Source organism: Littorina saxatilis, linkage group LG4 (genome assembly GCF_037325665.1).
Source record: "Littorina saxatilis isolate snail1 linkage group LG4, US_GU_Lsax_2.0, whole genome shotgun sequence".
In the NCBI taxonomy this organism is placed as follows: domain Eukaryota; kingdom Metazoa; phylum Mollusca; class Gastropoda; order Littorinimorpha; family Littorinidae; genus Littorina; species Littorina saxatilis.
Genome location: NC_090248.1, coordinates 69,999,515 through 70,023,870, shown reverse-complemented (window position 1 = coordinate 70,023,870; position 24,356 = coordinate 69,999,515). Strand labels below are relative to the sequence as shown.

General features: G+C 40.8%; 1 protein-coding gene and 1 long non-coding RNA gene across 3 annotated transcripts in view; both read left to right on the top strand.

Moving 5' to 3' along the window:
• LOC138965508 (uncharacterized) overlaps positions 1–24,356 on the top strand; it is a 116,526-nt gene that overhangs the window by 14,120 nt on the left and 78,050 nt on the right. The gene's annotated exons all lie outside the window — the stretch shown is intronic.
• LOC138965506 (uncharacterized) lies at positions 1,092–22,495 on the top strand. Its single transcript, XR_011455476.1, has 2 exons — positions 1,092–2,488; positions 20,809–22,495. It is a non-coding gene; the product is annotated as an uncharacterized lncRNA (long non-coding RNA).

Sequence of the window (24,356 nt, the reverse complement as noted above, 5' to 3'; positions counted from 1 at the left end):
GTTAGTTCTAAAAATTCATCGAGGGTAATTAGCGAGCGCAATTTTTTTTCTATAATGACGTTCGTTTCGGTGACTCTGGCATCTTAAGCAGTGGAAAACAGGTCCCTGCCAGACTTGCTTGATATGACCTCATTTACATGATATACACACGTGTGATTTGAACGATTATTATATCACGAGTGTCTCTCTCACGTATGTAGAATAACATAAACTATCCAGCTGACGACGGTGGCCAACTGAGCCGGACGTAATGATGTGTGACCTATGAAGTAGGATCCTTTACAAGTCCGAATGCAATTGTTGTGTCTGCTGCTCTCTCCTCATGGACTTGAAAGCCCTTTCCATCAGTCTTTCATGACAAAGCTTGCTTTAAAGTGTAACTAAACAAGCAAAAAGGAAAAACATCGTTCAGCAACCTTTACACTTTGATATGAAGAAGGGCCTCATATACTGTCGAACTGCGAAAAAAAAAAATTTTTCTCTCACTCGGACACTGTTTGACGGACATGTGAAGTGCGCGCCAGGAACGACAATCTTCTTAGTTTACCTGATTAATGCCCTTAATTTTTGGTTCTGGTACTTTCAGTTCCGGCTGTTGTCATCAATCTACCAAAATAAAAGATCAAACGGAGTTTTCGATTTTTATTTCATGGTTCAGAAAAATATTGCTTATTTTCTGAAGTCAACCGTTTTAGCGAATCTTTCTTTGATTCTTAAAAGTCATTTCAGATTTTTGAAAAATAGTTAACGGTTAGTAATTACCAATATATCGTAAACAAACATATCGATAGGTTTTGGTAAGAAGACACAAGTGCGATGAATGTGGTACCAGTATTTTTGTGGTAAGTAAGAATGCATTTCTTTGCTGTAAGCACATTTACAATGCACATTTAATCTGTTTAGCAACATAAACGAAAGCATGGTACAGTGCCGCTTGTTTGTGGTCTATCTTTTCGCGGCAGATGCGTAACAATTAGGGTCTCAGTTGGAAAAAGCTGCTCGGAACCAGAGCAGATTTGGCTTGGGTTCTTTGAGTGTGAATGATCGACGAGTGGCTTGACATTTTTAACGAATCATTACTGTAGCCTACTTGAAACCATCATCTGTTTCTGAATTTGTCATCAGTTATGATTGAGCAGTCTCATAGGAATCGTCCATAAAATGTTAAACCGAAAAAGGGCAGACGATTCTGAATCACACAGGCTGCTGTACAAAATCAGATCTAAAACGATATTTTGAACTGCGACGTCTGCGTAAATGCCCTGTAACAAAATACCTTGTCCTGGTCATGTGTATACACATCAGCTTCTATTGGGAAGATTAGTATTTTATATTAATCACAAATACAAGATTAGAAATAGTTCTGAAGACTCGCCTTTGATTTCAGTTTCAGCGGCAAACTAGCAGATCTGTCCAAACCGGCATCGTTTCATGGTTGAAACTTGAATAATCCCAAATAGATCTGAGTGGGGGTAAGTTTTACAGTATTTCAATTTTTTACGGCAGTTTTATTTAAAGATAGTGTAGTGGATGTCTCTGGTGAAGACTACAGTTATATGAATTTTTTGTTGTAATATTAAAATGATTGTTCTTTATTTACACAATTGAATAATTTGTATTTATTTGTTTGCAGATGACGGCATACTGAGTGCTCCAAGAACATACGCCTGCTGGCGTTTTGTGTCTTTTCTGAAGACGTCGAGGCAAGCAGAAGTCACGGTCCTGGCCACACACACACACAATGACATGAACAAGAAATGATATTTTTTCATGGGCATATCCAGTATTAAAACTTTATTACCATGCAAACGCAACGATTAGAATTTTGAGAAGGTCATCGGTCACACACACACACACACACACACACTGGGCGGATCCGGAGGGGGGTTCCGGGGTTTCTGGACCACTTAGGAGCCGGCCTTTGTATTCTATAAAGTGACGATTTTGGAAAGAAGTTGGCTAATTAGTTTGCTCAGGTTGCGCCAGATCGATCAATATTGTCCTTGTTGTGATTCAAATTTTTCTTCTTAATATATTTACTTTTTTGGAAGATGTATTACTATTAGGGGATGTTTCTTGGCTCAGATTGATCCATTTTCCTTGTTTTTATCAACATTTGTCGGACCCCCCCCCCCCCCCCCCAAGGAGGTTGAACGCTTCGCGTCTTCAACTAAACGCTTCGCGTCGTCAAATTGTCCCTAAAAGAAATTTGGAAACTCCCCCTTAAAATGATGTGATCCGCCCCTGCACACACACAAACACACACAAATAGAGAAGTAATAAATGGATACAGTTTTTTTTAATTTAAATTACAATCAGATGTGGTCGTAGAACAGGCACTGTAAACAAAACCTAGCATGATATACCACTTGTGTGATGTTTCGGTCAATATCTTTATTTTCCTTTCAGAAATACATTGGCGTTTTGAATGTCAAGGGAAGTGATACAAATGCTGCAGCGGGCTATCAAGAACACGAAGGCAAACAAGGTAAATACCTACTTCTGACATTAGTTTACTTATTAACTCTTTCTATACTGGCCATTATCTCCCCAGTCTCTCCCCAGAAACTGGCCATTTGCATGGGTTTGCAAAATAATTCTCAAAAATAAACAAAACAAGATGCAGCCTTCAAACTCATAGGTTTTATTGTGAATATATTGCTAAAACATATGCCAAAGTTTGGTTTCATTGTTGTGAAAAAAATAAAAATATGATGTCCAGAATTTATGGGTATATTTTACGCAATACGAAAAAGGGGGTATCTATTTTGACTTTGAAGCATTTTTTCTTATGAAGGCTCTGTTTGCAACAAAACTGTTTCTGTTTACTTGTATGAAGATTGTGCTTACACAAAAACATAACAAATACCAACTGATTTTCCATTTGGTGGTCATGTAAGCATTGTGAACATGTCCGAAAAATCTGATCACACACCATGTGGTCGACATGCAGACCTGAACGGCCAGTGTATGGTGGCAGAGTTGGAAAATAGGAAAAGTCTTGATGCCAATCCTTCATCAAAAACCGAAGAAAATCGTCATTGTAATAAGTTTGCTTTATTCTAAATCAAACGACTAGGATAGATGACAGACACAACGACAAACACATTCAATAATATGTAAAACATACACAATGTTCACGTTAACAAGCTGGCCATAACAATGTGCCCATCGTGCATGAAGTGTGGCTTTGGTCGGATCAGTAGCCGTGCTTTGTCTGCGATACTAAACATGAAATTTTGTTAAAGCGACGATTTAGCAATGTTGTTGTTGCTGCTGCTGCTGTCTGTTCTTGTCACGACATCTCGTTTTTTCCCTCCTGATTCTGAGAAGAAGCTGTTTAATTGTGATATCAGGCCTAGGAACCCCTGATTTTCACTTGGAGCATTCTCAAAGAAACTTAGCGTATGTTAGAAAAATGAGTGTACTCCACACTTTGTCTTTTGTTGTTCGTTGTCGTTGCATGTCTACCGTTCCACAGCCACCTACTATAGCTGATGGGGTCTATGTCGACCAAAAGAATGGGATTCACTGTAGGTCGAGTTCCTGTAGGTGGATTCTCTGTATACCTAAGACTTTAAAATTGGCAATCTTGTATACAGGGAATACCACAGGGTGTAGTTCCTGTAGCGTTTTGCTAATATCAATGAAAGTCACGTGATGCTAAGCGACATCGTTAGAATTTGATGTTTTTCGATCTTTTTTTGATATTTCTTAGAAATTCGAGTATGGTTTGCAAGTTTTATTGAAAAACTGCACCCTGTGGGATTCCCTGTATACTAGATTGCCAATTTTAAAGTCTTAGGTATACAGGAAATCCACCTACAGGAACTCGACCTACAGAGAATCCCACTATTTTGGTCGACATAGACCCCATCAGCCCTACTATAAGTGCAAGTGTTAAATGACGTATTTCCACAAAAGACTGCTTGCAGAGAATCATGTGATGCCAATGACAGGTAAGGACATGTGGTAATACATACTACGTTTTGGAACCAGGAAAAATGCAGCACAAATTATTTATCAACCAAATTGATTGACTTGTGCACCACGACAAAAGTTTTCTTTGATCCATAAAAGTGTTTTGCCAGAAAAATTGCTCTGAACATCAAGTACCCTGCAAGTTGTCACACATTTACATTATTGAAATAAAAAGAAAACACACCAGTAACCAGGTTAGGTACGTTAATATCTATAATCAATATCTCGGCACGTTACTGCCTTCTTCGGGATGGTAAGCTGAACATTATTGAACAAAATAATCGGTTTAGATTGTATACTTTGATTCCTGAACGAAGAAGCAGAGGTACTGCATACAACTAGGACTTGTTGCATTATGCACATCTGTCCGTGCACCCCTCTGGACATTAGTCTAGGGGAAGTAACCATATAGTACTAGTGTTGCGTCCCATCTAGTCAGCGGCGCTTTTCCGGAAATGACCTGCGCTTTGTTGGAATTCCAACTATGGCCGCCATTGTTGGAATTCCAACTTCGCGCTACGCGATTCTGGAAATGAACCGCGCGCAGAGTGAGAATTTTGCTCTTTCTTAGAATGCGATTATTAAATGATAATTGATGGACTACAATGATCAGCGTATGTTTAAAATATCAATAGTTGGTTGTAATAAAACAGATGCATTAGACAAAATCATACCAACTGCTATTTTTCTTACTTACGAACCTTGGAAAAATAAACACTGACTTCAGTCGGGCCGGCTGAGATCTTTTTGACGTCGTTCTGAACAAACGATCGAGCGCTTCAGTTTGCCATTTTAACTGGTGCTAGTGAAGTTTACCCTTACAATTTAAGTAACGTTGACAACACTCATGCGTAACTTAATTGTTGCTTGATTGTCTTCTTCTTCAATGTACTGTGTTAAAGTTGAAACAGTATAGTTGGTTTGGGTATGTGTGTGGCTATATTTATGCATCCCCCCCCCTCCACACACACTGACCCGCACACACACACCCCAAGACACCATCATCATCATGCCAAACATCTATGCATGTATATAGTTGGGTTCAGGGTAGGTATTTGGTAACTGTAAGTACGAGTCAAGGGACCAGTTAACATTTAGTTTGGGTCAGTTTGCACAAAAATGTAACTTACTGAGTGGAAATTGCATTTGCACTTAATTCTTTTCTTTTATCTAAAAGTAAGTATGTTATATTATTGTGAAGTAAAATCCATTAACAAACTCGCTTGATAATTTCTGTGTATTCCGTAAACTTTTGTGTTCTTTATATTTTATTGTCAATACAAAAGCCACCAACAGCATTCAGTATCAAATTCATTATGATATGCCGCCTGCATCTTAACAGGTTTATTGTTAACATTATTGACTGTTAACTCATTGTGACCGGCCATGATCTTGTGTCATTGGGAACACCCAGTGTCACAGAAATTGAAGATGCATGTCCCAAGTGTGTTCTACGAGAGAAAGATTATATTCAACAGCTATATATATGGGCAGAAGCGCAGAACAATTTTTTATTACTTGCTTGAGAATGTGTAAAATTAATACTGAGAACAAAATGACATATTTTTGTGTTCAACACTTTTTTCATCATTAGAAACAGTTTAAGTAATGGTTGTGAACAACTTGTCCTGGTGGCACAAGATCAACAGGAGGTACCATAATTTTCATACAGAGGGTGTAAGAATTTGACAGGATTAAAGTCAGTTAATGCAAAAATTAGCACTAAATGTGTGCTTGTGTGCAGATGTGAAAAACCTGGTAATATGGTATATTTGAATACATCTCCAGTTTCAATGTACACAGTGTCTGCCTATCCCAATCATTATGATGCTAAGCAAGGTGTGTGTGTTTTTTTGGGTTTTTTGGGGGGTACAAGGGATGCTCTTATATTTCTTTGGAACAACTGTGCTATGTTATATGTGCTACATTTTGTGTGCTTGATTGCATCATATAAGTTGAGTATGACTTTTCTTTGAATAATGCCTTTTGGTCTTTGATAAACAAAGGGAAGGAAGCACTAGCTGCCAATGCATACATTTCATGATTTGTTTAATTAAATTCACACACCACACAAGAGAGGTAGCTTTCTCAGAAGGAGAGAAGGTCACTTTTTTCAACCAAAGCAACAAAGCGAAGACCAAAACAGAGATCAATGAACTGAATTTATAAACAAACAGAATATGAAAACAAACTTATGACTGTGATTAATGGCTTTACACTACATGGGTGCGAGTCTGAATTTTGCCTGCGACTGAACTTTTTTTTTACTGCCGGGGTCCAAGGGCCGCCTAGGCATTGGCGGATTGCAGGGGCAACACGCAGCCAAAAACGAATTTTAGCATTTAAGGTGAGGATTAAGAAGCCTCGCCTGGCTTTAAAACGGAAAAAATAACAAGGTTGGTTCAGGTACTCAAACCATAACATCTTGTTAATTGAAGGGATTTATGCACGTTTTTAACACCTCACATGATTACAATTATATAGATTTTTTTTTGTACGTCCCACATGCATTATGTTTCATTTGATTCACTCTGAATCACTTCTCTGTCTTAGTAGGAAAGCCGCATGAAATTATATATGTCATTATATTGAGACAAGAAAAGACAATTCATACATCATGATGCTTGAGGAGCAATGCACACACACACTCACACCCTAGGTCAAATGCTTGTCTTTGACCCCACAGTCTCACAGGAACACCAACACAAAGAAATCAGTGATGCAAATCAAAACTTTAATTCTCCCACAAAAAAAACACATAAAATGTATGAGCACCAATGAACACACACACACCATTTCATTTAGTTTTATACACACAAAATGGAAAGGCAAACATCATTAGGCAAGTTTGTTGTTCACAAATACAGAGATACAAAAATTAGAAGATGGAATTCAGAAGAAATGTTCAAGGGTAAAAAAATATTTTATGGTGCACAAAGCTTTCATACCCACAATAATGACATTATTCAGGATACAGCCTCAGTTGCCTTATTGATTAAAACAAAGTACGTTACTGCTTAGTTTGTGCTGTTTGCATGAAAATGGATCGATGGCAAAGAAATCACAAAAGACTGCAAAACGTAACTTATAACACCACAATTATCACACAGCAGAGGCAAACCTTGGTAACTGGGGTCAAACGGTAACGCAAATCTCAAAAGTTACAGAAGATACTTGTTTGAACTTGACAGTCAAACACACAAAAAACTATACTTCAAGAAAATTACAAGAAAAAAAATTAGTGACATCATTATGATCACAAAGCAGAAGCAACTAGAAAATTGGGGTCAAACTGTTCAGCACTATAATGTCACAGAAGACACACTTTGAAATTGGCACACTGACCCAACAAATAGACAGCACTAATAAATTAATCACATCACAATGATCTCACAGCAGAAGCACTACTTGTAAACTGCAATCAAACTGTACAGCACATCTAAATGCCACAGTAGAACATGTCTGTTTAACACACTTTCTTTCTTTACTTTCTTTCTTTATTTGGTGTTTAACGTCGTTTTCAACCACGAAGGTTATATCGCGACGAGGGAAAGGGGGGAGATGGGATAGGGGAAAGGGGGAGATGGGATAGAGCCACTTGTTAAGTGTTTCTTGTTCACAAAAGCACTAATCAAAAAATTGCTCCAGGGGCTTGAAACGTAGTACAATATATGACCTTACTGGGAGAATGCAAGTTTCCAGTACAAAGGACTAAACATTTCTTACATACTGCTTGACTAAAATCTTTACAAACATTGACTATATTCTATACAAGAACCACTTAACAAGGGTAAAAAGTGAAGAATTTTATGGGTGAGAAAAGGAAAGTAAAAGGACTTTGGGGAGGCAGAAATAGAGAAGAAACAAGAAAAAGATCCTAATTAGGTTCACGGCATCGAGAGTGATGCGACCTTCTCTCAGAAGTTAGTAGAGAAGGCTCCCCCATCCACCACCCGGGGGATGCGCCTCTACTGTTTAACACACACACACACAATTAAGAGATAGCACATAACAAATGAATCACATCTTAATGATCAGCAGAAGCACTACTTGTGAACTGGGGTCTAACTGTACAGCACTACTTAAAACTCACATTCACAGGAGAACACCTCTGTAAAAACTTGGCACACACACACACAAAAATAAACAGACGGCACAAAAAAACCTTAAAAATTACAAAACAAATCCGTTTAAACTTTGCACAAGAAACCATAAGACAGACAGCAAAAATAAATGAATCACATCTTGATGCTCAGCAGAAGCACTACTTGTGAACTGGGGTCAAACTGTACAGCACTACTTAAAACTCACATTCACAGGAGAACACATCTGTAAAAACTTGGCACACCCACACACAAAAATAAACAGACGGCACAAATAAATTAATCACATCAAAATAATCACACAGCAAAAGCACTACTTGAAAACTGACGTCAAACTGTACAGCACGACTAAAAAAATTACAAAACACATCCGTTTAAACTTTGCACAAGAAACCCAGTGCCACTATGAAACAACAACACGATTTTTGAAAACACATACACACATACGTTCTGGACACCCCCTGAATATGTTGATTTAAACATATATATGGAAAATGTAACAAAGTTGTGCAATGCAATAATGACACAACGCAGTGACCCCAAAATGTGACAGGGGTATCTCAAACTAGATTCATGTTGGCTATCAACTACAACTACCCTTGAAGTTTTCATAGTTACAAAGCTTAAGATTCAATAACATCTGAGATAACTTCAACGTTAAGTTTTATGAAACAAACATGACTGGCCCCCTGTGACCCCAAAACTTGACAAGGGTCAATCAAACTTAGGTCAAGTCTGGAGATTATCAAACACTAGAAGTATACAAGGTTTCAAACCTGTAGCTTCAAAAAAATCTGATATAGCTTCAACGCACAAGTTTTAATCCAATGAAACGAACATGACCCCGCTGTGACGCCAAAATTTGAAGAGGGTCAACCAAACTGAGGTCACTTTGTAAGATCTTTCTTTATTTGGTGTTTTATGTCGTTGTCAACCACGAAGGTTATATCGCGACGGGGGGAGGGGGGAGATGGGATAGAGCCACTTGTCAATTGTTTCTTGTTCACAAAAGCACAAATCAAACATTTGCTCCAGGGGCTTGCAACGTAGTACAATATATTACCTTACTGGGAGAATGCAAGTTTCCAGTACAAAGGACTTTGTAAGATCATCGAACCCTAAATTTTTCAGAGGTCTAGCTTGAAAAACAACCAAGCTAACCTCAAATGTTAAGTTTTTTGGCCGGATATATGGATTGACACATGTATATGAATTCTTAGACTCGCCAATTACTCAGGTGAGTCAATAAGAGACGATTTGGAAAGAACAACAACATGATTTTTGAAAACACATAGTGACATACACACATACGTTCTGGACACCCCCTGAATATGTGCAGAGAAAAGTCTGTGAGTGAACATCATACAGCACTAATGAACAAATTGAGAAGGAAAAAACCCCATGCAGGTGGAAGGTAGAAGACATAAATCAACACTTCCTCATCAGTCCTTGCACACAACACACACAAAATGTACATCTTCTGCCGAGACCTCAGCTCTCGTCATCTCCACCCCAGCACAGTCAAAGTGGCACCAGGAGTGACATTTCTCACTCTGCACCCAGTCTGCCAAATCCGGTTTTGAGCAAAATGGCATGCCGCACATGTTTTTTTCTCGGGGACGTCCATGTTGCAGAAGCCTCTGATGACTGTATTTTCTGAACATCTGGCAGTGACATTGTCGCATCACAGCCACTGGAATGTTTGCCAGCAGCGACTCAGCATTCTGCAGATCTGCACACAAGTAAGCAACAATCATAGCAAAACAACTCATTGAGGTCTGGATATATTAAAAAAAAACAACAACAACAACAACAACAACAACAACAACAACAACAACAACAACAACAACAACAACAACAACAACAACAACAGATCAAGTGGACACTTACATAATTAACTGAGAAATACTGAGAATTCAGAGCGCAAAATGATATTTCTTTATCATAATTATTATATATATGCTGTTGCAACTATAGTGCTTTCAACTGGAATTAAGAGAGGGTACAAGTTCTACAACTGACAGATGACACTTGTTAAGTGTTACGATTAATCTGCATGAACAGTACAAAATGAATTAATTAAGTCTAAGCAAGACCAATGTTGTAGGAATCAAAGGAACAAGGAAGTTTGGGGGCAAATATTGAAACTAGTTATATAAATATATATTAATGAACCTAATTAGCTTTTGTCTGAAGTAACTGAATAAATTTTAAGCCATGAGTTGTCATTGTTCAGATTAATTTTTAAAAGCAAGATTAGTGTGAAGTTATGAACACCTTCATCTTTTATTACAATGATAGCTGAGCACTTAAAGTTAAAGAATATTCAATTAAATTGTAACTATGTCACGGTGTAACTGTAAAGTTATGAACAACAAAAGGTAATAACTTATTTTTCGGCCTGTGTTTAAGGTTTTAACTTGATTTCTGACTGGTTGTTGACATGGAAACCAAAATGTTTGACATGGATATGTTTTTGTTGCATGTCTGTGTTATTATAACTAGAGTATTACAGAAAAAAGTACAGAGAATGATACGAATCATTTAAACTTTAAAGAACTGAAAATGCATGACTCTAATGGCAGGCACACAGCTCGTATTACATGGACGATTGTTTAGGAAACCTGTTACACATTGAATTATCATTGATCACACATTGGTTGCATAGAACTTTGAAACTGAGTTTTATTCACTGGATCATGGATGGACCATAGAACATGTCATCTGATACTTTCAGTCTCAATGTCAACAGAAATTTGGCTGACAGTGACACTGACAGCCATGGAATCAAGAACAGTTGAGATAACCATAACTCATTAACTGTACAAAAATAAACATGCGAAAAAATAAATAAAACAACATAGCGAAATACTTTCAGTCACGTTTCATAACTACGAACTTACCTCTTGTTTGCTGGGTATGCAGAGAACGTCGTTTAAGTCCAATCCTTGAAAGTTCACGAGCTGAAACTTCTTTTCACGCACCCACCACTTGAACTTCGAAGACTTCCCATCTTCAATGTGGTCCGTACGTTTTGTTTTTAGAAACAGCACAATATTGTCATATTTCTTCTGCGTGAGCACGGTTGTATTTTCTGCGTAAGTTCCACGACAAAACTGTCCACCTCTTCCCTGTGGTCACCCATCATGGTCAAGGGCGAGAGGCAGACTGGCGATCAGACTGGCATCGCCAGTCGAAAGGAGGGCCATTTCTAGAATGAGTCGGTGCGTTTCCGGAAATGACGCGCTTTGTTGGAAATCTACTGAGGCGTGACGAAGTCCCGCGAGATTCCAACTCTGCCCCGGATTCTTACTATGCGCCCAACACTTCCTCTTCCTGTCTGGCTTGTAATGGCGACAGTAAACGTGCAACTGACAGATTCATCTTGTCTCCTGTTGTCTGAATGATGACAGAAAACATAACATGGTGGCAGCGGGTGGCAGATCATGTATCCAGTGACATTGTGACTGAATGTTGACAGAAAACATAACATGGTGGCAGCGGGTGGCAGATCATGTATCCAGTGACATTGTGACTGAATGATGACAGAAAACATAACATGGTGGCAGCGGGTGGCAGATCATGTATCCAGTGACATTTTGACTGAATGATGACAGAAAACATAACATGGTGGCAGCGGGTGGCAGATCATGTATCCAGTGACATTGTGACTGAATGATGACAGAAAACATAACATGGTGGCAGCGGGTGGCAGATCATGTATCCAGTGACATGTTGACTGAATGATGAGAGAAAACATAACATGGTGGCAGCGGGTGGCAGATCATGTATCCAGTGACATTTTGTCTGAATGATGAGAGAAAACACAACATGGTGGCAGCGGGTGGCAGATCATGTATCCAGTGACATTGTGACTGAATGATGACAGAAAACATAACATGGTGGCAGCGGGTGGCAGATCATGTATCCAGTGACATGTTGTCTGAATGATGAGAGAAAACATAACATGGTGGCAGCGGGTGGCAGATCATGTATCCAGTGACATGTTGACTGAATGATGACAGAAAACATAACATGGTGGCAGCGGGTGGCAGATCATGTATCCAGTGACATTGTGACTGAATGATGACAGAAAACATAACATGGTGGCAGCGGGTGGCAGATCATGTATCCAGTGACATTGTGACTGAATGATGACAGAAAACATAACATGGTGGCAGCGGGTGGCAGATCATGTATCCAGTGACATGTTGACTGAATGATGAGAGAAAACATAACATGGTGGCAGCGGGTGGCAGATCATGTATCCAGTGACATTTTGACTGAATGATGACAGAAAACATAACATGGTGGCAGCGGGTGGCAGATCATGTATCCAGTGACATTGTGACTGAATGATGACAGAAAACATAACATGGTGGCAGCGGGTGGCAGATCATGTATCCAGTGACATGTTGTCTGAATGATGAGGGAAAACATAACATGGTGGCAGCGGGTGGCAGATCATGTATCCAGTGACATGTTGACTGAATGATGACAGAAAACATAACATGGTGGCAGCGGGTGGCAGATCATGTATCCAGTGACATTGTGACTGAATGATGACAGAAAACATAACATGGTGGCAGCGGGTGGCAGATCATGTATCCAGTGACATTGTGACTGAATGATGACAGAAAACATAACATGGTGGCAGCGGGTGGCAGATCATGTATCCAGTGACATTGTGACTGAATGATGACAGAAAACATAACATGGTGGCAGCGGGTGGCAGATCATGTATCCAGTGACATTGTGACTGAATGATGACAGAAAACATAACATGGTGGCAGCGGGTGACAGATCATGTATCCAGTGACATTGTGACTGAATGATGACAGAAAACATAACATGGTGGCAGCGGGTGGCAGATCATGTATCCAGTGACATTGTGACTGAATGATGACAGAAAACATAACATGGTGGCAGCGGGTGACAGATCATGTATCCAGTGACATTGTGACTGAATGATGACAGAAAACATAACATGGTGGCAGCGGGTGACAGATCATGTATCCAGTGACATTGTGACTGAATGATGACAGAAAACATAACATGGTGGCAGCGGGTGGCAGATCATGTATCCAGTGACATTGTGACTGAATGATGACAGAAAACATAACATGGTGGCAGCGGGTGACAGATCATGTATCCAGTGACATTGTGACTGAATGATGACAGAAAACATAACATGGTGGCAGCGGGTGGCAGATCATGTATCCAGTGACATTTTGACTGAATGATGACAGAAAACATAACATGGTGGCAGCGGGTGGCAGATCATGTATCCAGTGACATTTTGACTGAATGATGACAGAAAACATAACATGGTGGCAGCGGGTGGCAGATCATGTATCCAGTGACATGTTGACTGAATGTTGAGAGAGAACATAACATGGTGGCAGCGGGTGACAGATCATGTATCCAGTGACATTTTGACTGAATGATGAGAGAAAACACAACATGGTGGCAGCGGGTGACAGATCATGTATCCAGTGACATTTTGACTGAATGTTGAGAGAAAACACAACATGGTGGCAGCGGGTGGCAGATCATGTATCCAGTGACATTGTGACTGAATGATGACAGAAAACATAACATGGTGGCAGCGGGTGGCAGATCATGTATCCAGTGACATGTTGACTGAATGATGACAGAAAACATAACATGGTGGCAGCGGGTGGCAGATCATGTATCCAGTGACATTGTGTCTGAATGTTGACAGAAAACATAACATGGTGGCAGCGGGTGGCAGATCATGTATCCAGTGACATTTTGACTGAATGTTGAGAGAAAACACAACATGGTGGCAGCGGGTGGCAGATCATGTATCCAGTGACATGTTGACTGAATGTTGAGAGAAAACATAACATGGTGGCAGCGGGTGGCAGATCATGTATCCAGTGACATTGTGTCTGAATGTTGACAGAAAACATAACATGGTGGCAGCGGGTGGCAGATCATGTATCCAGTGACATTTTGACTGAATGTTGAGAGAAAACACAACATGGTGGCAGCGGGTGACAGATCATGTATCCAGTGACATTGTGTCTGAATGTTGACAGAAAACATAACATGGTGGCAGCGGGTGGCAGATCATGTATCCAGTGACATTTTGACTGAATGTTGACAGAAAACATAACATGGTGGCAGCGGGTGACAGATCATGTATCCAGTGACATTGTGTCTGAATGTTGACCTCCGATACTGTGAGTAGAAACCCTCTCTTCTCTGAATCGATCTTCAGTGCAAGTGGGAGCAGTTCCCGATCTCAAGTTGATCTCCCGTGTAGTGTGTTTATCTCATCATTTACAAGACTCTGAACTCTTTATCATGGCTGAAGCTCCAGCAGCAAACCCACAACGTCCCCACAATGCCAGAGTCAACCCTCCCCCACCTCTAAATGTGAAGAAAGGGTGTGAAGAGTGGAAACTCTTCAAGCAAATGTGGCAGAACTACTGCATTGTCTCACGACTTAAAGACGATGATGTCCCGTACTCGAGAGCTCTTTTCTTGCACACTCTGGGCCAAGAAGGCCTTACTGTCTACAACGGGTTGAAACTGGATGACAATCCAACAGTGAAACAAATCATGGACGCCTTCGACGATCATTTCATTGGGAAGAGGAATGAAACATATGAGAGGTATGTCTTCAACAAGAGAGATCAAAAACCCAACGAGAATGTTGAGGACTACATAGCTACTCTGCGCACACTGGCCAACACTTGCAACTTTTGTGAATGTCTCAAAGATACTTTACTTCGCGACCGTATTGTTCTTGGAATACAGGATGGCCCCACACGAAAAGAGTTGCTGCAGGAAGCCGAGTTGACCCTGGAAAAGTGTGTCCACATGTGTCGGGCTGCCGAGTCAACATCCCAACAACTCAAATCTCTCTCAGTCTCTGCTGTGGATGAAAGTGGTGCTGAAGCCTGCAGTGTCAGCCACCGTGATCGTGAACGTGACCGTGACCGTAACAGACCGAAACTGACGTCCTGTAAATTTTGTGGCCAAGCTCACACCTGGAAGAAAGAACTGTGCCCAGCATGGGGTAAGACCTGCAAGCAGTGCCAGAAGAAAAATCACTTTGCTCTCAAGTGCACAAACATGGCTAAGAAAAAGACTAAACTTCACAGCATCGACGTCTGTGACTCGGACTCTGAATCTGACACTGAGCAACTGTTAGCTGTTCACAGCAAGCAACAAGAACAATCCCAGAAAATCATCAAAGCAAAAATGATCGTCCAGGGTAACACCGTCGCCTGTCAGGTTGACTGCGGTGCAAGTGTGAATATCATTCCCGCAAGGCACGCCAAGGATGCTGCTCTGAAAGAAACCAACAAAAATCTCTATGTCTACAACGGAACTGTCTTGAAACCGCTGGGGAAAACAGACCTGTGCATCAAGAATCCAAGTGTAGAAGGGTGGAAGGAGGAGGAGGAAAATAAAGACGACAAAGAAGTCTCTAAGACGTTGCCATTTCTCTTGCTCTTTATTCCATATTTAACTTGACATAACCTCCGGTAAACTTGTAAGCATACAAGCTAGAAGCTTGAAGTTTGAAGGGCCTGAAAACATACAAGAAACACTAGTAAGTATTTGTTCTAATAAAATTATACAAGAATCAAGTTCGAATAAAATTATAAAACAACCTTGAGTTGGAATGCCTGTGTTTTACAATTGCTTGAATGTGATCTGGCTGAGTGTCTGTATAAGTGCAAATGTTCAATGGAAATATTTCATAATGTTCCAAAAACGAATTTACAATTTGATTAACAATGTTATAAAGTCTCATGAAAAGAATCTAAGCTTTGATTGCTGACATTCAGAAATCAAACAGAACTGTTTACATTTTGGAAAAGGGGTTTCCCCAACTACACACATTTCTACGACATCACTACTCTATGAGTAAACTAATACACCATTTCCGGTGACGTCATGGGTCTGTGCATGGAAATCCTTTTTATGACATCACAGGTTACACGAGATCTATTGACGTCACAATCTAAAAATACGTCAAAAAAATAGCTAAAGTGGGGAAGAAGAAGGGAAAGAGGGGTTGTACTTGATCACTATGTCTAGCTTGGGAAAAGTCTTAAAAATCATCTGAAACTGTTTCCCGCTGATTTACGCACTTATCTCATATCGGAATAACCAAAGCATCAAAAAATCAATGCTAATTGCTGATTCCGTTTACAGTATACATTTTCATAGGCCGGTCGAAAAAGCACATGTTTACTGCCTGACTTCACTTCAAATGGCTCTAACCGACAAACCATGAAGAAAACCCTCAAATGAGCATACATCGTCAATAATGAAATAACAATGCATCATATTACATACCTTGGGACAAAGATCTTGCACACTCTTGCTTTGCTCTCTCTCTCCGCGCGAAAGCCACTCGGAAGGCGCAAGGATAAATTGTACGAATACTAAACATGAGGAGAAAGTAGGTGACAAGAAACTAGACCGGAGAAGAAAGTTATATTTATTTAGATTTCTGACTGAAACTATTGAGCTGTCGGAATAAAGGGACAGAAATATAGTTTTAGAGCAACACTCAATTTACTAATTTCAGGAAAGAGGTTGCATTAAGAAAACAAAAGGGACGCTAACTAAAATACTACGCAAAGAAAACTGGATCCCCATGAGCTCGAAGGTAGAAGTTTGATTCCGGATCTTCGGCAGCTCATAGGTACCGGTAGTTAGATTTTTGTCTGGTCACACAAGGAATGGAAACAACTACAAGACTGAATTCATTGTCATCAAAGAGAATCTCACCCCACTCCTGGGAAAGAAGCTTAGTGAAGAAATGGGACTCATCACTGTAAACTATGACAACTTTGAAAGCGTCTCAAGAGTCGACGAGAAATCTGACGTTCTTCATGACTACAGCGATGTCTTCAGTGACAGCCAGGGAAGCCTACCTGGGGTTGCAACCTTCACACTTGAAGATAATGCTGTGCCTGTCATCTCTGCATCTTGTCGCGTCCCTCACGCAATGAAATCCAAAGTGGAAGCAGAACTCCACAAGCTGACCAAGGAAGAAATCATCGCTCCCGTGGAAGAACCGACCAGTTGGTGCAGCCGAATGGTGGTCGCTACGAAGAAATCAGGCAAAATGCGCGTCTGCATTGATCCGCGCCCCCTCAACAAGGCCCTCAAGCGAGAACACTACCCGTTACCCGTGATGGAAGATCTTCTCCCAAGACTCTCGGGCGCAAAGGTGTTCTCCAAACTCGATTTGAGAAATGCTTACTGGCACGTCCACCTCGACAAAGAATCAAGTCTGCTGACAACATTCCAAACTCCCTTTGGTCGTTACTGGTGGAAACGCGTCCCCTTCGGAACCTCCGTGAGCAGCGAACTCTTCCAGAAACGTCTTGATCAAGCTCTTGAAGGACTCCGAGGCGTGATCGGAGTCTCTGATGACATCATCGTCTATGGTGAAGGTGAAGATGAAAAGTCTGCTACTGAAGATCACGACAGAAACCTGACTGCTCTTCTGAACCGCTGCAAAGCCCTCGGAATGAGACTCAACCCGGAAAAGGCCGAATTTCAGAAGAAAGAGATATCCTTCCTCGGGCACCTGATCACCAGTCAAGGACTACAGATCGACCCTGAAAAGGTCGAAGCTGTCCTGAAAATGCCGAAACCTCAGAACGTTGAAGACGTGCGACGCTTCTGTGGATTCGTGAACTACCTCTCCAAGTTCCTACCAAAACTGTCTGACACTCTGGAGCCCATCCGGCAGCTCACTCGCCAAGATGTAGAATGGACGTGGACACCCACTCATGACAAGGCCTTTACAACTGTCCAAAAGCTTGTCACAGAAGCCCCTGTCCTTTCCTTCTACAACCCTCAAAAGCCCTTGACCATTCAGTGCGACGCAAGTCAAACTGGGCTTGGCGCCGTCCTCATGCAAGGTGGTCGCCCCATAGCGTATTCTAGCCGTGCTCTGACGGAAACTGAGACAAGATACGCCCAGATAGAAAAGGAAATGCTGGCGATCGTCTTCTCACTCGAAAAATTTCATCAGTACACGTTTGGACGACTCGTTCACATAGAAAGTGACCACAAGCCACTGGAGGCCATTCTGCAGAAACCACTCTCTGCCGCTCCTCGTCGTCTACAAGGTATGATGCTCCGTGCTCAAGCCTACGACATTGTCGTCCGCTACAAAAAGGGGAAAGAAATGTACTTGGCCGACACCCTATCTCGAGCATACATCAACGCTCCAAGCAAACAAGAAGACATTGAGCTTGTCAACATGGTAGCCTTCCTTCCAATTAGACAAGAAAGACTGGACAAGCTGAAAAACGCTACAGATGACGACGAAACACTGCAACGTCTCAAAAAAGTCATCATGACTGGGTGGCCAGAAGAAAAACAAGACTTGCCTGCAGAACTGACACCATATTTCAGTTTTCGAGACGAGATCTCAGTTCAAGACGGTCTTATCTTCAAAGGCGAGCGTGTGGTTGTTCCCATCTCCATGCGACATGAAATGAAAACTGCCGTTCACTCAACCCACTCAGGAATCGATGGCTGTCTCAAAAGAGCCAGAGAATGCCTGTTCTGGCCCGGAATGTCAGGAGACATAAAGCACTTCATCTCTTCATGTGAAGTCTGCAGCACTTTCCAAAGCGCTAATCAACCCGAGTCCCTCATGCCACATGACCTCCCATCCCGCCAATGGGAGAAAGTTGGTGTTGATCTGTTCGAATTTGAAGGTCGAAACTACCTCGTCACCGTTGACTACTTCAGCAACTTTTGGGAAATTGATCGTCTGGAAAACACAACATCAACCACCATCATCAAGAAACTGAAAAGTCACTTTGCTCGCTATGGCTCACCTTGTGTCCTCATCAGCGACAACGGCCCACAGTTCACCTCTGAGAACTTCAAGAAGTTCTCCAGTGATTTCGACTTTGAACATCGAACTTCAAGCCCATACAACAGCAAAGCAAATGGCAAAGCTGAGTCAGCCGTTAAAACGGCAAAGTCACTGCTGCGAAAAAACCAAGATGGAGATCAGTTCTTGGCCCTGTTGAACCACAGAAACACTCCCAGCCAGGCGACGGGAACCAGCCCTGCACAACGATTCCTGAATAGACGTACAAGAACACTCCTCCCCACCACTCAGACGCTCCTAAAGCCCAAACTCGACCACGAAGCAAAGGACAAGCTGATCCTGAGCCAGAAAAAGCAGAAGAGAAACTTTGACAAACATTCGAAAGACCTCCCAACTCTTGAAGAAGGTGACTCCGTCAGACTGCAACCCTTTCGTCTTGGCGAAAAGAAATGGAAAAAAGGAGTTGTCGCTCGACGATTGGACGACCGCTCCTATGAAGTTGAAGCTGACGGCGCACTCTACCGCCGGAACAGAGTACATCTTCGACAAACTCTGAATCCTCCTGCGGCAGCCGTCCCTGATCCCAACCCTGCTTCAACTCCCTCCTCCAGCCAGAAGTCCACAAAGATGACCCCTTCAGAGCCAGGCCTACCAGCAGCATCGCCTGACAAAGTCCGCCCATCACCATCACCAGATAAAGTCCGCCTGCCAGGGACACCGACGGCGACCACCGCTCAACCCTGTTCCGGAGCTCCAACTACACCATGCAGCTCCCGAATTCCAATACGCCGTTCGAATCGCGAGATCAAATTGAATCGTTCGAAAGACTTTGTGTACAATTAACACTGAATGACTGAAGTGCCCTTGGGCGTACACAGACAATGCACCGCGTCGCATCTCGTTCGTTCGACAATCGCGTCGCGTATCTCGTTCGACAATCGCGTCGCGTTTTTCGTCCTCGGTCTCGTTTTCTATCTCCTTCTCGATCGCGTTTTGTTATTTTTTTCCTTCTATTTTCGTTTTCGTCCCTATGTTAAATTTTTTTTTTAAACGAAAGGGGATGTTGCATTATGCACATCTGTCCGTGCACCCCTCTGGACATTAGTCTAGGGGAAGTAACCATATAGTACTTCCTCTTCCTGTCTGGCTTATAATGGCGACAGTAAACGTGCAACTGACAGATTCATCTTGTCTCCTGTTGACTGAATGATGAGAGAAAACATAACAGGACTGTAAGATCAGCTTTTGCCTGAAACACACACACATACACTTATAAAATTAATGCAATGTCATTGTATGAAGCCAGAACAATCACTAACTTACATAGTTGGTCACACAATTACCCATCACTGAACAATAAATCGAAGTCGGGTGGATTCAATGACTAAAGCAGTAAAGGCTTTGAAAAAACCCTCATCACAAAACATCCCCCCCCAAAAACAAAAACAAAATAAATAAATGAAATAAAACAGGTTGTGTATATATAGCGCAGTAAACACCATGCAGGTACAAGCAAAGATTTGACAGTGATTATCCTTGTTTTATATAGCACACATTTTCTAGTTTTAATCTCTCTCTGTCTCTCTGTCTCTCTGTCTCTCTCTCTCTCTCTCTCTCTCTCTCTCTCTCTCTCTCTCTCTCTCTGGAAAGTAATTTATTGACCTGTGGGTTATTTGCGTTTGTATACACATTGGTGATTCGTAAACTATGTTGAAAGAGATTGTCAAACAATATTATATGGGGTGTCTTAAAAAAATGTATATCAAATTCAACAAAATCTGTCATTATTATCAGGCACACGGTTTTAACAAAGCTATGTCACGGAATGCAACATAAGTGGCTTAAAAAGTCGTGTTTTTGTGTGTGCAGGATATTCGCTAGGACAGGACCTCAAGCTGAACCAGCACAACAGCGATGCATTCTTCCATGGCTTCCACAAAAGTCTTTCACCTATAGCGGGCATTGCATACAGATAGTCCAAAGAGGGTTAGGGTTACCCTAACCCTCCTTTTTAAAAATTCTTTAGACCAATTATCCCTCTGTTCCCATGTTAAACATGGAATAATTCTGGACAAATGCGAGGACGTCAGCTTTTTTTAATTTTTTTTTTATCATTTTACTTATCATTAAAACTTGTTTAGATTTCGATTCGTAAACCATTTACAGTAATCCTTTGTTTTGTAACTTTGTTCATCTTACCACAGTCACTTCGTTGTTTAGATTTATCATTAAATTTGTTACCATTATGCAGTCCAAAATGTAGAATAAAACCAGGAGAGCTTTCGGTAAAAGATATTTCCTGTGTCAAAAGTTAATGCTTATTCTGATTGATGGGTGCTCCAAACTAAGTTATTTTGACTGCCTTATTCGAATTCATTTCCAAGACAGGGCTGAGAAGTGGAGAAGCTTAGGAGAATATCGTAAAAATTGTCTGGGTGTTTATGCAAAACTTTCGAATATGTCAGATTTTACTTTAGAGATTTTAAATACTGTTAACTGACAGAAATGCTATAACTTCTACACCAATTGACTGGATAACTTCATATTCAGCATACTTAAACTTGATGTTATGCATGTGCAGTTCACAAAGTGGCAAATTTGTAGGTTAAATTATCTAACTTTTGCATCACCAATGACACCAACGCTTTCGTGTCTGAGGATTGCCCTGAACCTAGCTGTAACTGCATGCTTTCTTCAGGTCATCGATAGCCTGGGGGTTGAAGGGGATGTTTTTACATACTCAGACATTCAAAATAATCAAAAAGGTAAAAGCCTGAAGGGTTTAAATTAGGTAAAAATGGCTACCGCTCAATGTCAAAACTCGTTCTGTTTAGTCGACCCCCGAATTTAGAGAAAAAAAAATTAAAATTGCACAAAAGTCAGACCATTCAATTTACAAAATTGCCACTTACTGGAAAGGCAGAACATAAACTGAAGTTAATGAATACCATATATAAAATAATTGGTTCAACAGATGCAGAAGTAATTTGCATGGTTGTGGGTGTCCTTTTTAGGGGGGGTCAACCCTGTAGAAGAGACGATTTTCTTTAATTATCAATCCGTAATATATTGTTTGTTATGCATACAAGATTAACATTGACAAATACTTCAAGACTCCTCATTGATCTTAAGAAATGTTGTGGTTTTTTTTTGTTACTGACTGATTCACTTTCTATTCACTTTACTCTACATAAGTCACGACAAGAAAATCAAGGGAGGTAATTTCTTTGGAAGAGGTAATTCTCTCCCCTCAGAACGATTGTTGTAGTTTGTTTGATTTTGTTCCCTTCTAATAAGTATTATTTAAAATAGATCTTTACATCTTGATGTGAAAGGCGCAGTACCCCCCTCCCCCCAGGATGTTAAATTCTAGGTTGTGTCCATGTAAAATCCTGATCCTAGTCAAGATCCGAGTTGGTTTTTCATGCAACTGTGCCTCTTTATGCCACTCAATTAGACATACTTTGCAATCCATAATTGCACGAAACTAAGTACAGGAAATACGTTGTTGTCGTGTTTTTAATATTACATAATGAAATAAAAAATGTCACAACTGGTTTCGTGTTGGGCTTTCTCTCTCTGTCTGAATCTCATAATTACTTCCTTCTGAGGCCTGAAATGTGTTGCAGGCATTGTTCAGCTTACATTTATTGTTACAATTTTTGTGGATATGTTATTAAGTGTGTCTGTGTTTCTATCATTCGTTATCAGTGTGGTTAAAAAAAAAAGCACACGTCAAAGTAATTTACCCTTCATCATTATCAAAACATGCAGATACAGGTAATAAATATTTGTGATACTTTAAACAAATACAATGTTTGTTTGTTGCGTTTTTTCTTTTTTTCAGAGCAAACACACATCGTATTTGTTCAAACGTGTATATTCTGCACTTTCTAATACCCTGCATGGATCTCCAAATCAAGAATAATGAAATGTCGTCTAATAGCCCTGCAGCACTCACACGAACATGATAGAAGCTTGCATGCATGCACCCAGGCTCGCTGTCTTCGGCTAAAAGAGCTTACCGTTGGATCTTCGCTCAGACAAATGTAGCTGTCTTGTCCACTTGCTCCTGTCGCATAGATCTGCAATGTGCAACATCATCTTTGATTAATAAGTCTGAGGCACAGACAAACACACACGCGCGCACATTTGCGAGAGAATGCACGTCAGTCTATTCAATCAAACAGTATAAAAACATACCACAGACGTGGTGGTGGAAACTGGACATTCGCCGTATAACAAAATCAAGAGATGTGTGTGTGTATGTTTAATCAAAAGTTCATCTTGCGCACATTCAGTCTGTATTGTAACAGGACCCATCCCGTAAAAACTTCGAACAGATCATTCTATTAAATTCTGAAATCCTTGACAAGTTTTTTTTTCCAATCATCTGTATCTGACCGAAGTAAAAAAATAAAAAAATCAGCCAGTACACGCATCTCCCCCTTACACGACAATACATATATGTGGCGAAAAAAGGAATCGAGAGGGGGGGGGGGGGGGGGAACAAGGAATAAATTAGATCCAGAAATAATTCCACTTCATCATTCCAAAATTCAAGTGTGAAGTGATCAGATACTGTGGTAAAGATACGTGCTTAGTATCACAACTGAAAATACAAGCCCTAGGGTTTTAAATCAAGGAAACAATTAAAGTTAAGGAAAGATCAACAGAAATGTCGAGAACATGTAAAATATTGTACTTACAATCCGTTTCAGCATGCTCTTCGAATAATAATCTCCCAGTCAGCCTCGTGCTTACGACTTCGACAGGATGTTGCCTCTCACGCTGAGCCAGTACATTTGGAGTGAATTCAAAGGCCAGAGATGCAGTACAAGCACATTAGTTAGATCCAATTCATTTACATTGCTACCTTGCCCAATTTATGGCTATTTCTGTTGGTAACATCACACATGTGGCAAGCAGTGCTTGTTGCCGACTCTGCTGGGACAGACAGCAGACGATTTTATTTAGGAACCAAATTCTGATTGGTTAAAACATAAAACCGGAACTCAAAGTACCACTTGTTCTTTGGAAGTATCAAATCAAGAACAGATAAGCAGGTAAATCTGAAATGGGTTCAACACTTTTAAAAAATCGTAGTAAATCAGAAAACACAGTAAACGTTGGAAAAATCGTCCAGTATCGCTTCTACAGGTCTATACTTGGACAAAACATAAAGCAATTCAGTAAAGCTGACACTTCAAAATGTCTGTTTAGTTACACTTTAACAATTGCCTCTTGAAAAAGCGCTGAGTGACAACTTCGGGTAACCTTCGCCGGCAATCTCTTGCTAAGTATGTACAGAGAGGAAGAGAGAGAGAGAGAGAGAGAGAGAGAGAGAGAGAGAGAGACATACGGACAGACAGACAGAGCGGAAGAGAGAGAGAGGAAGAGAGAGAGAGAGAGAGGCA